Genomic DNA, 11,033 nt, shown 5'->3' on the forward strand with positions numbered 1-11,033 from the left:
TTCAGCTTTTCCCGGTTAGGGGTCGCCACAGCGGAACTCCGGTCCGCTAATGATTGGCAGTAGATTTTTACATGCCGAGTTGCCGGCCCTGATGCACAACCTTCAATGAAGGTACGCCCATTCACGCATGTCTCCACACAGAAGACGCTCTAGCTGAGAATCGAACAGGACAACGTCTTACTGTGAGGCGAAGACGCTACCGCAGCACCACCACCACTGCAAGTAAATCATATTATTTCTTTTCATATAATAAGCATAGGATTATTACCTGCACCTCTTTTCACAAGAGAATCACAATTTGGGTAGTTGTATCCTATGTAGGTAAAAGATATGCAAAGTGGCAAATCCCTTGCTATTTTAGGAGAAAAGTGAATTTCAGTATTGGAGAAACGTATGACAACATGTGTGAAACTGGCTTATTAAAAGAGCAGAAAAATACCTGGGACTCCAAAAATCTGAGTCTGCAGCAAAACTGATGTGTGAGGATATTCTTTATGTTTACTGAAAGTACTACCTGTCCTGCAAAAATTTCATTGAGACATGTCTCACACTGGACATCTGAAGAAGTGACAACCCTACATACACCAGCATGGGCATGTTTTGACAGTAGAAGACTATAGATGAGGGAACAGATCAACAAAAATGCTTACAAAGACAGACATTATAAAAGCAATGAGCAGTATTAGAACTGACTGGGATCTATTGTACATTATTGCAAATAATAAACTAAAGATACCAGCACAGGTGGTGAAACCTAGAAGATATGCAGATAAATACAAAGGAAAAGTGCAAAATAAGCACTTCATTAATGACCCCAAAAAGTGTTACAGAGAATTGGAAAACAAAACAGAAGGAATAGAAACACTAGCAAAAAAAGAATAAATATCTGTGAAGACCCTGTGGAACATAACAAAGATGCTGAACGGATAGAAGAAGTAAATGTAATAGTAAGAAGTTCAATGTACAGAATATGAAATAGGATGGAGAAATGACCAGAGAAATTAATACAAAATTAAGAAAAGCTCTTAAAAAGAAAAAAAAAAACAGGCTGATATGCAGAACTTAACTTCTGGCTAAAAGTATTAACATCTTTACAAGAATATTTAGCCTTGAGTAAGAACTACTTATATGCACATCCCGAACAGACACCAACCTGTTTAACAACAGGAAAAACTATACTCCTCCTTAAGAGTAAAAATGTAAACTATCCTAAAAACTATAGACCAGGAACTTGCCTTCTGACAATGTTCAAATATTAAACTGGAATTAATGCTGACATAGTTTATAGTCATTTAGAAGAAAACTCAATCATGTCAATAGAAGAAAAGGGTAACAAAAGAAAGTCATATGGAACAAACAATAATTTGATACTAAATAAAGTCATAATGGAGAATTGCAAAAGGGGGAAGAGTATGGCATGGAGAGATTACAAAAAAATGTATTCAACAGCATCCCAGATTTATGGATAAAGGAGTGCTCACAGATGTATAAGCTACACCCTACATTGATCAATTATATTACAGTGGCAAGCTACATTGTAAATAAACTATGAAAATGGCAAATTATTATCCCAGGGATAAAAATTCAAAGGGGAATATTCCAGGGTGATACTTTATCACCACTGTTGTTTTGTCTTGCTCTTAACCCATTAAGCAGTTTAATTAACAGATTAAGTCTTGGTTATAATTTGGCTCCTAGAAAAACTTGTTTAAAGATTTCTCATCTACTTTTTGTGGATGACTTAAAACTATATAGTTTTTTTAGATATGTTGTTGAAAGCACAACTGCACATGGTTAAAGAGTGATATTTTGTCTTGATAAATGAGCAAAAGCAATGTTTAAAGCAGGAAAGTTGCAGTACCAAGAAAATATCAATCTAGAACAGAAATGTGATGTAAAGGAACTTGAGCAGGAAGGAGTGCATAAATATTTGGGAACTGATAAATTATTGGCAATAAAACACGAACAAATGTGAATAAAACAAAGTAGGGATACTTCAGAAGACTAAAACTAATACTGAAAACACATTGACATCTAGGAATAAAGTCCAAGCTATAAGACAATTTGCTCTCTCTGAATTAAGTTACAGTTTTGGTGTGATTGAATGGCCTCAAAAGGTATTGAATCAGTTGGATAGATAAAAAGGAAAAATACTTCACTCTTATCAAATGATATATAAAAATCAGTTTATACCAAGATTATATATCCCTCACTCTGAAGAATGTATGGGCCTCTACAAAACTGATTACATGTATAGAACTGCAGTCATGGGACTGCATACATATCTCTTGATCTCACCAGATCCAAACATAGTGACAGCTTTAAAACATGAGGAGAGGAAGTCTAAGATGACTTCCTTGCTTAGTTTAGCAGAAGCATTAAGGTGACAAGTGGGAATGGAAATCAAACCAGAAGTAGACAAAAATCAAACAGCAACTGAATTTTCCAAAAGAACAAAAGAAAGAATATAAGGAGAAGGATCAGATGAGGAGGAAAATAATGTGAAAAACAATAATTATAATGGCATGTATAGAGATTTCCTGGAGCAACCTCATGTTGATCAAGATTTGACACAAGAATGGTTAAGAACAGCTGAGTTGAAACCAAAGGATGTAAGGTTGACAATGGCAGCTCAGGATAGTGAGCTACATTTTACAGAATTGATTGAGCATGTGAGAGAATCAGACAAATATGGGTTCTGTAAAAAAAAAAAAATGGAAACAGTCTCATATCTTGTTGCTGGGTGCAATACACTCAATACTTTTTTGAGGGCCTTTACACTGAAAGGCACAATAATGTACAAGACTATTGCCCTGGGGATTGTGTAAACACTATAATATATAAGTAGCTGAGAAGCATTGGAAACATGAACAGCAAAACATTATAGAGAATGATGAAGTGTATATCATGTGGGATCACACTTTGCCAACAATTCAAAGAAATAGATGTGAGAAAACCAGATATGGTTAAAACAAAAGTAAGCCACACAGACAAACCAGTTAGTAAAAACTACAAGAAATACCTAGCCAAGCTAAAGTTTTCAATGTGTGATACCTTAAGCCTCCTATTGTAGAGGCCCATGGAATATATGCAAATGACCCCTTAAGGACATCAAGTGTTTCAGCTATATGGCTTCTGAATGTCCATGACTTTTTCCTTTTCAAGTCTTTCATACCTCTCAACTGTCCAGATTTTTGCCTAATATGTCTGGTTTGTACCTCATAAAATGTGTGGTTTCAGGCAAACTGCTGAGGATTAAAGTCACTAAATAATGACATACATTTGAGTTTCAGACTTCATATCTTTCAGAAAATGCATACTAACACAAAACCTGTTATTTTAGCAACTTTCTAAGTTTATAAGACCAATATTTAAAATATGCCCCTATTTTTCAGCCTTTTGTCCCCACATTATATAAATCTTTGTTCAGATTTCTTGCATTAAGAGGTCGAGAAGTGTGGAGGTAGTAGAAGATAAACCCATCCCTCTGTCTAATTTTTTTTTAAATTTTATTTCTTTTCTGATATAGGTTGAGATATTTTGTTCTAGTTTTGGCTGCCCTATTTGAGTTATTAGATAAATGTGATTGAGAGTAGCAGGATTTCTGAGGGTGCAGTAAGTAAGGAACAGATACCCCTCTGGAGCCTAGGCGATACTGAGTGCAGGGACAGGGATTCCAGTCTGTCCTGGAAGCTAATATTTTTGAGGCCAGAAATTATTTTTGTTAGGAGCCCTGGGTTTTTCAAGTTTTTTGATGTGTTAAGTAAGGTACACATGGGTCTGACCAGGGCTGAGTAAAAAGGAACAATGACTTCATTGGTTTTAGAAGAGATGCCTTTAGCAAGTAGTTGCATATTATAGGAGGATTTCCTAACTACAGTTGTTATATGGTGATAAAAGGAAAGGGACCTATCAATTCCTGTGTCCAAATTTGTAATCATAGACATGCTTGATAGTGATATGCTATTGTTGTGGTATGTTGAAACAACTTGCTGTTTCCCCAGTAGGGATGATACTACATTTCTTGGCATTTACTTTAAACCCTTTTTTGGTACAGTGTGTGTTGACTCATATTACTTCATTTTGTATGGCATAATTACCTTGAATTGATGAAACAACTGCACCCAGCTTACAGATATTGAAACATATCTATCCGTTTTGGAAACGCCATTTCTCTAACCAGCATAGACATAGATGCTACATATTCATGGTTCAAAATTGAAATTGGTCTATATGAAGTTGGATTCAATGGGTTTTTGTCCTCAGTAAGTAGTATAGCCACCACAGCTTTCTTCCAAGATGCTGGTACTGTCCCTCCTTTTAAAGTATTGTTAAACAAAACCTTCCAGATCTTTATCACTTTCTTCCCTCCCAACCTCCAACCATCCACAGGAATGCCATCTGTTCATGGAGACTGTCCTGCTCATTGACTATATATCATAATCTTTATCTCAGCTTCCTCCCATCTTAGCTGTTAATTTTTGAGCTTCATCTTCCTTTAAACTTGACATATTTAAGTCTTCCATAGATATTTACGTGTGCTTTTTCTTTCTTTCCTCGTTCTTCTGCTTTATATAGATTGGTCATAGAATGTCTGAAATATCTTTTAATACATCTGTAGGACTGCTAGGCATTTTCTAGTTATAAACTCCCTGATTTAGGCAACACCAAGTTTTGTCTTCTGTTGTGCAATTTATTTTGCTAATAGTTTTTATGCTGTTGGGTTGTTATTAAAACTACTTGCTTAACTGCAACCTTTATAAACTCATGCATATTACCCACATGCTCCCTTATTTTCTCTTTAGTACTCAGAATTGCTCCTCTTCTGTAAGATTCCTCTTCATTTACAACATTTTAACTGTTAAGTTCTACTAATTATTTTCCATATGTCTTTCTTTCATCCTTCTGCCATATTTTTTTAATTCCTTTCTCATTTTATTCCACTCCTTCAGCTGATCCTTCTTAAGAAATGTACCTGTTCCATAACAACTCCTGATTCTTTTCCATTGTACATTCCTTAAATTCCTCTCATTTTAATAGGTAAGTAGGAAAGCACAAATTCTCATTTTTACATGATTATCCTGCAACTTTATCTTAGAGCTGGTTTGAAATAGTTATTGGATGTATTTCAAAGCTTTCAGTTAAATACCCATACTCCTATGAAGCAGAATTTCTGTTCAGTCTAACCCAGATCTGATGTCTTTTCCTTCCAGCTGAACAGATGGATTATTGGATCCAGTCAGATCTGACCTCAGCACCTTTTTCAAGCTATAGGAACCAGGGATAAGGCTCTTTCCCCTCCCATCATTCCCTATTGCCCCTACGATAAATCAGATCTTGTTTGCTGCCAGTACAGTCAGGATATGAGGGCTCAGTGCTCAACTTTGAGATAAGTGAATTATCTTCCTTTTTCTCTCTTAGTTTTTCTATGGCATTTGTTACTCTATTTACCCCTTTTAGGCTTACTGTTAGTTTTTCTAGGCAGCTGCTGTAGTTTAGTCTTTTTCTAAGCTTTAAAGTTTCAGGACTTTCTTCTTGCTTTTCCTGTCCTACTCAAAAAAGTATTTTTTTTCCCTCTTACCTTTACTAGAATAGAAGTGTGTTAGCGTTATTATCTTTACAGTTAAAAATCTTTTTCTAGATATTGCCTTTTGTGATTGTTGTTGCTGTTGTTATTGTTGCTGTGGTGATAATTCCTAACAAAGCCTCTCGATTTAAAAATGTACTGCCTGCAGACAAAAGATTGTCCATCAAGACCAACGCAAGATGTATGTCTACTGTTTAATGGTCAATCACTTATACAGTTGAGGATGAGTCATACTCTTAGTTTATAGATAGGAGATATAGTCTATCTAATTTGGTTAATTTCTATGAATATGTTGCAAACTCGCTGGATAAAAAATTAGTTGTAGATGTGATCTGTTTGGATCTGGTTAATGCCTTTTGATTCTATTCGACACTGTGGCTTTATTAACATTTTAGTTAAGTCCAATGTGACTTAAATATAGAGATGGGTTAAAAACTGGATAGTAGGTCAGAAAAGTTAAGTAGCATATTTGGTTCTGCAGGACAGCAGCAGCAGAGTAAACCAACAGCGTGTAGGCCTTCTAGGACATAGTCCTTTTCCTTGAGGTGGTGGGATCCACAGATTATACCCATGTTGCTATCAAGACTCTGCTTTGTTCTAAGGGTATATGATATGTAAGCAGGAAGGGTTTCCACACCCTTAAATGCTAGATGCTCTGCAATGTTCAGTGCATTACGTATAATATCTTCCTGCATCGCTTGAGCAATTTACATGATTCAAACATTTGTTACCCATTCAACCTATAACAAGGGTTTTTCTAAGGGAGCATCCCACAGGGTTACTTTGTTCATTGGTAGGTGGACACACATGCAAGCTAGGCCTATAGACACAAGTACTACGTATGGTTGTGCATATGTCCCACAGCATATGCTGATTACACTAATATGCAACCCTCAGACCATGCAGGAGATGGCCTATAATACTGTCTATGAGGAAAGGCAAACATAGTGGAGTTGATATTTGAACTATTGAAAGTGCACTTCTGATATTTTATTCATCTCAGGAAGGGTACATCTGTATAATTTGGACATGTGTAAAAAAGATATTTATTGAGTGAGCAATTCCTGACAGCATAGTATTATGCACATTATAGAGTGTCAAATGAACAACATGCCATGACTTGATATACAAGTAGAGTATCAGAAGAAGAGCAAATGGGGCAGACAGAAGAGGAGCATGTAGTACCTGAATCCTAGCCAAGGCAGAGATGTGCAAAATACAGTGCAGCACTGGCAAAGAGGCAGGCGTGGGGTGCACATCTAACAACAAAGAATAAAAGTATATAAAATGTATCAGACCTAGGCTGTTCAGGACAGTGCATAGAATGGCAATGCTGTGCATCAGATATCCCCATAACCATACAGGTTAGGTGGTGAACAGGACACAATGATCATCACTTGCACAGCTTCTTAAAACTCTCCCATAGCCATACGCTACCTACAAAATTCCTAAAAACATTGTAATAAGCAAGCAACTACTCTGGGCAGGGACAGTTTTCTTGTTACAACGATCGTTCATTGTGGTGAACGATCACTCTAAAAACTAAACTGTTACTTTACAGAATAGTTGCAAAGCAGAAGGAGCCTTAGCATACCTGTAAGCCTCTTAGAGCAACTAATGTAGACAAAGTCTAAAATAATGGAGGGAACAACAGCTCCGGACAGTAAACGTTTCTTTTTACGATCGTTCATTGTGGTTACTATAGAAACAAACCACAATGAACGATAGCTCAAAAAAACAAATTAGCTGCAAAACAGGAAGAACCTTAGCGTACTTGTCAGCCTCTTAGTGTAAGTAGTCTGGACAAAGTCTAAAATAATGGGGCGGGGGGGGTGAAACAGAAGCTCTGGACAGTAAAAGTTTCTTTTTACGATCGTTCATTGTGGTTATTGCAGAAATGAACCACAATGAATGATCGCGCTAAAAACTAAATTAGTTGCAAAGCAGGAGGAAACTTAGCGTACCTGTCAGCCTCTTAGTGTAAATAATCCGGAACGATCATGCTAAAAACTAAACTATTAATGTGCAGAATAGTTGCAAGTCAGGAGGACCCTTAGTCTACCTCTCAGCCTCTTAAAGCAAGTAATCCGAACAAAGTCTAAAATAATGGGGGAAGAGCAGCTCTGAACAGTAAAAGTTTCTTTTTACGATCATTCATTGTGATTACTATAAAAACGAACCACAATGAATGATCAATCTAATTCTGGTACTTTTCCGTTAACGGAGCAGCACTAATAATGTGCACTGGCATCCTTATCACAATGAATGATCGTAACACAATTTTATAAAAAGGAACCAAAACTATGGGCATTCAATGATAGGACAGTAAAAACAAAGTGTAGTTGACACTGGGAGCAAAAACAGGACTGGAATTGAATATTTACCTGATATGTAAAAGAAAAGGGATACCATGGGTGGGAATGTGAGTGACGTGGTAAAGTGGGTGTGACTTTGGTCAGCTTTAGAGTAGACCCGAATTTTAAATGCTGGGATTGCCCCTTTAAGAATAAATAGTCGAGATTTGTCCCTGTTAAGTGTTATGTACTGAAGGTTCAGTTTTTGGTCCATTGTTATTTGGGCTTTTGATTTGTAACTGTCCCTTAAGTGGTCAAATTTGAGTAAATTTGCTGAAGATCTAAAGGTCAGTGATATAACAAAAAATCTAGAAGATTATTAGTGTTTGCAAAGTTACTTGGACATATTAACCATATGGATACAGCTAAGGGGTATGACATTTAACAATAACAAATGTTCAGTTATTTATTTTGATCTTTCTGATTATTGTTATCATTATGCTTTGGACACCTCTTTCTGTTCTCTGGTTAACCAGGTTAAAGACATGGGTGTAACTGTTCACTCTTTTTTCTCATTTAATCTTTATGTGATTGTTGTCAGGAAATGTTACAGTTTAATAAAGAACATATTTAGGACTTTTATATATGGGGACAGATCCGTTATGGTCAAGTTATTTTCATTTTGTATATGGCCAATAATAGAATACTGTGGGGGGTTTATTCTGAGTTAGGGTATCGCAGATGGATAGGCTAGAAAGAATTCAAAGAACATTCACTAAACATATAACTGGATGTGAATTTTTATCATATGTTAAGTGACTTGAGAATTTAACATTTTATTCAACAGCATTTGATTAAGATCTAATTTAATATTGGTATATAAGTCTACTAAAGATGAAATGTTGTCAGCTATATTGAGTTAATTTTATCACTCCTAGTTTAAACATTAGAAATAACTTATTAGTTGAACTACTGAATGTCAGATTTAAAGTGATGTCTCATTTTTGTATCACTTCGGGTAGACTATGGAACATCTTACCAATAAATATTAGATGTGCCAACAGTTTGCTTACTTTCAAGTCCTTACTTGATTTACAGCATACTAATTTGATTTAGTGCATACCAGCACAAGCTCTTAATTGATCTGTATATTCTCCCGGCTTGAAATATACCTCATTGAAACACTGAACAATTGAATCTTGTAGGCAGGAGTGACAGATTACTGCTCAAGGGTCTTCTCCCTGCCCAAGCAGGAGATTTAACTTCTGCAGCTTCTGCCAAGAAACCAGACAAGTCTAACTCTATTAAAGATAAAGAATGAGGGGGGGGGGAGTAAAGTGAAAGAAACAGTAAAGCAAAGGGAGAAATCCTTCAAGAGATTCCTGAATCTGTTAGGCATCTGTCCTGGCACAGAAGACTTCCAAGACTCTCAAATCCTGCCAGAGGTCAGGACCAACCTAGCATCTGATCTCTTTCTCCACCTTGCTATTTTTTCCTGGAGCTGGCCAGTCCTTGGCTCCCTCTTGTATTACAAGATAAACTGACCCACTTATGCTCAAGACTACCTTTGGTGGCATCATCATTCAGTTCCTTTCGATCATTGAGGAGCATTTCAGAAGCTACGATTGATAGGATTATTCAGAAATTTCTCTGGACACAGATTCAGGTAGGGGTCCTCTTAGCATCTACCCACCAGTGGCTCTACTATTGATCTGTCCTTCACCGGTCTGGACTGTGGACCTGGTGGCCGTGATTCCAGGTAACACCCATGAGAAGTCCTTGTCAGAAATAAGAGCTTGGTCAGTTTCAACTCTGATGGTTTACCTCACCCTTTCAACTCTGGCCCCATCAGATTGTGAAGAATCTCAGAGCTGAGAGGGCTCAGGGAATGGGACTGAGTCAACTGTGAGGTTTTCAAAGCTATGCCTTGCCATGCCATGCTTCATCCCTAGACAGCTCGTTTCTGATGCCTGCTTCTGATCCAAATCAGATTATGGCTGGGGAAATTCCTTCTTCAGTCTTCTCAGATCCAAGAGGGCTTTCTTTGGCACTGGTCTAAGCTTCACCTTTCAAGGCATTTGGCAGAGTTATCTTCTGGTCAAGAGAGGAGGTGTATTGTACCCACTTGGCACCATCTTGTTCTCCCTTGGACCCTGTTGTTTTGTTTTCCTCTCATCCTGCCAGACAGAGTCAGCCAACCTCTTTAAGTCTCAAGGGCTCTTGCTTGATTAGTTCTCCTTCCACTGCTGAACCTTTTCTGAGGCCTCCCAGTGGAGAAGGTCACCGAAATGAACTTGAAACAGGAGGCGTCTTGACTCTTCCAGGGAGTCACTACTGAGATACCAACTTTGAGTAAGGGGAGGGATACACAAGGTGCCCTCTAGAAGATGTTTTCTTCTGAAGACATGCTCAAGCTGATGAGGTAAAGAGGGGGATGGTCCACCAAAGCCCCCTCCCTGAAGGAACTGGCATTCCTCAAAGTTTTTGAGACTGGTTCATCTACCTTCTGGGTAGTCCTGCCTGCTGATGAGCTCATTGACTTGGTCTGTCAGTGGGCTTGGGAGGAACCTAATGTGATAGAGCCTATGCTCAGGAAACCCAGTAAAATATTGGTAGCCCCCAAGAACACGTCCCTTTGGAGCAAACATCTCCTGGTACATGCCATGGTGGTTGCATCAAGGAAGAAAGAACCTGTGATCATCCCCCTAAAATGGAGTCCAGGGTGTTGGACAGATTTGGGAAATAAGCTTATGGTTCAGTAACATTTGCTTTTCTCGTGCTGAACTATTTCACTCACATGACTTGTTTCCAGAGGGCTCTGACTAAGGAACTTTCCAAATTCCTCTCGGGTAACATGCTTGCTGACATATAAAAACTGTAGAATCTCAGCTGTCTACCCTTCAGTCAATGTCCAGTGTGTCCAGTTGCATACTTTCCTGTGCAGCTAATGGCACATCAAGAGTGGCAAACACTGGCCTTGTTGTTAACCAGCACGTCTGTTTACAACATACTTCATCAGTGTTCCCTTCAATGGTTCAACCTTTTTGGACCAAAGATCAAGAATACGCTCACCATAAGTGAGAAGGAGGGCAATACATTGTCTACTGTCGGCAATAATTTTCAATAATTTTTCAAACCCCCCTCCCCATAGA

Source organism: Protopterus annectens, chromosome 3.part0 (genome assembly GCF_019279795.1).
Source record: "Protopterus annectens isolate FY-2018-M chromosome 3.part0, PAN1.0, whole genome shotgun sequence".
In the NCBI taxonomy this organism is placed as follows: domain Eukaryota; kingdom Metazoa; phylum Chordata; order Ceratodontiformes; family Protopteridae; genus Protopterus; species Protopterus annectens.